The sequence below is a fragment of the Musca vetustissima genome, unplaced genomic scaffold (assembly GCF_032173495.1).
Source record: "Musca vetustissima isolate MV318-11 ecotype Yass unplaced genomic scaffold, APGP_CSIRO_Mvet_v1 utg23908, whole genome shotgun sequence".
NCBI lineage: Eukaryota > Metazoa > Arthropoda > Insecta > Diptera > Muscidae > Musca > Musca vetustissima.
The window spans coordinates 242419-247954 of record NW_026879590.1 but is presented as its reverse complement, the minus strand read 5'-3'; positions in this window follow the sequence as shown (position 1 = coordinate 247954).

Below are 5536 nucleotides of genomic sequence, written 5' to 3'. Positions count from 1 at the left end.
TGCAAAATTTTGGCCGCCTATGTCAAGTGGTTCTGCAGTTAATGAGTTTATACCCAATTTTTGGGTAAATACTCAAAATAGGGGTACCTTTGTATGGGGGCTACCAGTAAATGTGGACCTACATACATAAAATTTTGCATGGACATTTGATACCCAAAAAGAACACTCTGTGCTAAATTATAGCCAATTTGGTTGTAAAATGTGTCTAATAGACAAAAAATACCATAAATCGGGAGATATGGTTATATGGGGGCTATATCAAAACTTGGACCCAGGGACCCCATGTTGAATTTTTATATTTGCTTTGACATTAGAAACATGTGTGCAAAATTTTGGCCGCCTATGTCAAGTGGTTCTGCAGTTAATGAGTTTATACCCAATTTTTGGGTAAATACTCAAAATAGGGGTACCTTTGTATGGGGGCTACCAGTAAACGTGGACCTACATACATAAATTTTTGCATGGACATTTGGTACCCAAAGAGAACACTCTGTGCCAAATTACAGCCAGTTTGGCCCTAAAATGTGTTTAATAGGCAAAAAATACCTTAAATCGGGAGATACGGTTATATGGGGGCTATATCAAAACTTGGACCCAGGGACCCCATTTTGGATTTCAATATTTGTATTGATATAAAAACCATCTGCGTCAAATTTTGGCCGCCTATGTCAAGTGGTTCGGCAGTTAATGAGTTTATACCCAATTTTTGGGTAAATACTCAAAATAGGGGTACCTTTGTATGGGGGCTACCAGTAAACGTGGACCTACATACATAAAATTTTGCTTGGACATTTTGTACTCAAAAAGAACACTCTGTGCCAAATTACAGCCAATTTGGTTGTAAAATGTGTCTAATAGACAAAAAATACCTTAAGTCGGGAGATACGGTTATATGGGGGCTATATCAAAACTTGGACCCAGGGACCCCATGTTGGATTTTTATATTTGCTTTGACATTAGAAACATGTGTGCAAAATTTTGGCCGCCTATGTCAATTGTCAATTTTTGGGTAAATACTCAAAATAGGGGTACCTTTGTAAGGGGGCTACCAGTAAACGTGGATCTACATACATAAAATTTTGCATGGACATTTTGTACTCAAAAAGAACACTCTGTGCCAAATTACAGCCAATTTGGTTGTAAAATGTGTCTAATATACAAAAAATACCTTAAATCGGGAGATACGGTTATATGGGGGCTATATCAAAACTTGAACCCAGGGACCCCATGTTGGATTTTTATATTTGCTTTGACATTAGAAACATGTGTGCAAAATTTTGGCCGCCTATGTCAAGTGGTTCTGCAGTTAATGAGTTTATACCCAATTTTTGGGTAAAAACTCGGGTATTTACCCAAGTTTTTACCCACGTCTTTAAAGTATCGTAAAACTATCCATTCTAAATCGATTTGATAACAGAAACCCGGAAATAGGGTGTAAGATGTTGTATTACCGATTCAATGTAGTAAATACCCAAATAAATACCCGCAAATGGGTATTTACCCACCCCTTGGATATTTACCGGGTAAATACCCGGTAAATACCATCTCTACCTATGGAATATGAATATACGCAACAAAATCAACTGCCACCATTCTGACCATATGGACGGCATTTTAGCCGTCCATCAGCTACAGCTGAAAAGAATAGTCGCTGGAGAACTGATTCCGACCACAAACTACCCCAAGATACTGTGAGTAACGTTCGATTATAGCCTTTTCAAGTCGTCTGCACAAGCCACTGCTTTATGCGATAAGCTGAGAAGTAGGAACAAGGTCCTCAAGTCGCTAGTGTGGCGCCAGTGTGGTTTGCGAATGTAAGTGATACGCAGTGGAAGTATACCCAGACTTGGCAGAATGCTGCCCTGAGAACTGCAACAGAGTGTCCCTTATGAATCCAATGGATCATCTTCATGATCTTATCCGTCCATCGACACAAGTATATGTTGTCAATGCAGTACTCGCTTTGGTGTTATCGTCGGGAACAGTTCTGTCATAGCCTTATGGACAGAAATCGCCCACCCAGGCAAGTCAGCAGAAATCTTCATAATCTAAAGAGAGATGTCAAACGATATAAGCGTGAACCTTAAGGTCAACAAGCCTATCAAGCAGGTCTGACTGGCATTCACACAGACGCTATTGCTCGATATTGCTCGCTCAGGCAGTAGAGCAATATCGTGTGAATACCATCGGATACCACCCCCTTTCATCGCAGAAGAGGAGAGGCAGCTGCCCCGACAAATACGAGTAGTCTTAGCTCAACGAAGATCAGGATGGTGCAACCGCCTCTATTCCTATTGGCCAAAAATTGACGGCTCGATACCTAACACATATCCTGTGTATGAACTAGGACCACACGACCCATTGCACATTTTCAACGTCCCAGCTAAGCCGTCGCACCTAACTCCCTATGGACACATCCCATTCAGGTTGGAATATTTTTTTATTTTGGAGTTAGAGGAACCAGAACCAGACATTTTTTTAACAAATATATTATGTTGGTACAACAACAACTATATTATCGATATTGATATATTTTTCGAGTAGTCTCAAAATGTAGGTATTCTGAGAAGCATGTGCAAAATTTTCTGTATACTGTAGCCTTTTGTAATTGAGGAATGTCTATTTCCACACCAGCTTGAGTTTAATTGTCCCATCTATAGGTCCAATGCTTGCCACTAGTTACCACAGGACTTCTAAGATATTTGGTGATTCAAATATTAGCACCGACGTTGCCAGTGGGGCCCTGGGGGCCAATTTCATCCAAACTTTGCACAAGGCAATATTTTTACCAATCTTATCGGTCCTCTTCTTCTGGTACCTCTCACGCAAAGTGTCAACATATTGAATATTCATAAATCTAATATAAGCGAATGGAATGTCCGATTTGGTCCAAGCTGTGCCGATCGTAATATTTCTTTCAAACTTTAATCTAGTTCGAATATGGGGAATATCGGTTCACTACTTCTGGTACCTCCCCCACAAATTAACCTCTAAATTTTGCTGAAAATTAATTGGGAACAGACCATCTGATTTGAACCAAACACTGACACCCTTAAATTTTAACTTGTATAATGTTGCAAGATGGGACTTATCGGTCCACTCCTTATAGCTCCTCCCCTACAAAGGGTTAATATTTTAAAGTTTTTAAATCTCATATGCCAATATTCAATTCAGTCGTTGAGGACAAGTCAAAAAGACGAAAAAAAATTGTTGGCTTCAGCTTATTTTTACCTATTTTTACACCCTCCATCGTTGCATGTTTGTTTTTTTTTTTTTCAAAATAATCTGCAGAAACTGAGCTAGCTGTCCAAAAATTTGCACAGAAGTGCCAGAGCTATATCAGTCGAGGTGTAGGCATATCCCTCATATAACGGTACCTTCAAATTTTCTCTATTTTGAACACGTTTTGAACCGTATTGGCTGTTATTTGATATTTTGAGTTCTCATTAGGTATTAAATGTCTGTATATAAAATTATCAATTATCAAAAACGTTACAATAAAAATTTCAGTATGTTGGAAATTATGGACAAGTCTTTTAACCAATTTTGCTGTATTTTTTTTTTTTTTTTTTGAGATTTTAATGGGCGGAGAATCTCCCTACCAAAAATAGAAAACAATATGATGATGTGGTCGTTCAGATTCTATAACGTTTAAGAATTAAATCACTCAATTTTTATTTATTCATCACATTTATTTGCAATGCTTCCTAGCATGAATTTTATAGAAAATAGTATGAAAACGGAAAAGTTCTAAATTTGTGAACGAATTTCCGTTATAAATCCTGAAAAGTCGTAGAACTATTCAATAGCTAACGATAGTGTAGGATAACGCGAGAAATTTTTTTTTTTTTTTTTTTTTGGTTCTCAGTGGTCCCCCCGAAGTGAAATCCTGGCTACGTCCCTGAATTCTAGCATTAGATAGTTCCCTTTGGAAGCGCAGCTATCCAGGTCAATGCCCCTCCTTGAAGTAGGTGCTCCATGATCTTGTTGTTGACCACATTCAACACCTCCTTATGAGTCTCCTTTTTCAACTTACCGGACGATTTCCGACGATCATTGCATATCAGAGCTCGTCGCGAAAGCATTTCCTGGCAACATTCGCATAAGACGGCGGTCCCTTACAATACGTTGCTATCATCTTCCACTTTCGCAAATATCGGTTGATCCTTTTGGGATTCCCGGTCTTTGCGGAAGATTCTGAATCAGCAATCGTCTTCCTGATATCAGAGCCAGCTTCGTCTACCTTCTTCAGTGGATTCTCGTGGCTGTTTCCTTCGACGTTGGTTTGACTCAGCTTTCTCTTACCGGTAGACCGGATGTTATTTTTCATTTTGGCGGATTTGACAGTCGTCTGCTCATCAGAAACTTTATCCTCTTCGCCGCTTCTGCAGAAGTGGAGGGAACATTAGGTTTATCCTTTTGAGCCTCTGTCTGCTTCTCCCACCGGCTCATTCTCGCCAACTTCCGCCTTTGTGCCCAGACAACTGCTTCTTCCTAGTCGGCCTCCTCTCCCTTCCGGCTCTCCAAGGCGGTTATATTTGTCTGATTTTGATGTTCAGAATCAGAATTCGAATTCCCTCCTGTCTCTGAAGGCTGGGTCGAAATTGGTCTTCCCCTGTGGTTCCTCAACTCTGAATTAGTGTTGCCCGATGGCTGATTGTTAGTAGCTGTACCTTCACTACAGATGCCAAAAAACCAACATCTTTTGGAGATTGTTGCTCACAATCGCAGGATGACGACTGGGCGTGACTTGTGGACAGATCAACTACGCCCGCCCGTACTGAGTTATTTAGGATCTGCACCGTAATTTTATTACTTTTTCCAACTTTATCCATCTTTGTTTTTTGTTTTAAGGGAACACCCCCACAGCTAGTTTTGGTCCGCGGCGACAATCCCTGAAAGTGGGTGATCAAACTATACGCAGGACCCAAGCATGAAATATAGATCTGCAGAAAATTATATTTCGGTGGAGGTTGTGTATGATCGGCCCGTCCGCTCATTGGTTTCAATGCCCATTTTATGATGTAGGGTATACACAGTTCGTCTCGGCCATTTTTTGAGCTTTTACGTATTTTATTTGCATGTTTGCTGTAAAAATGTTTTGCTCTTGTTTTATTTTCAGCAAAATAACGACCTGTAGGGTTTTATTTCTGTTTTCCCCTTGTTTTCATTCAGAAAAATATACATTTTTATTGTACCTGGTAGAGAGATTTTTTCGCTGTGTCTTACTATTGTTTTATTGCTTGTTTTTCTGTATTTTTTTTTTACTTCCTGACATTTGTTTATTTGCCAGTGGGATTTTCAATTGACTTCTGAATGTTAGCAATTCTAACAGGATTATGAGGAATATATCTACCACTATTTAGCCACAGAAAGATAATGTAAATTACCAATGTGCATTTGCATTTTACTGGAAATATTTTTTTTATTCTTTTCGAAATGCATTTAAGCACAGTAAATTGTAAACGGATGTAGCTGTATCGATTTCCCAACTATGATCTATTTAAAAATGGAAACTTTATTCCAGAATCATTTT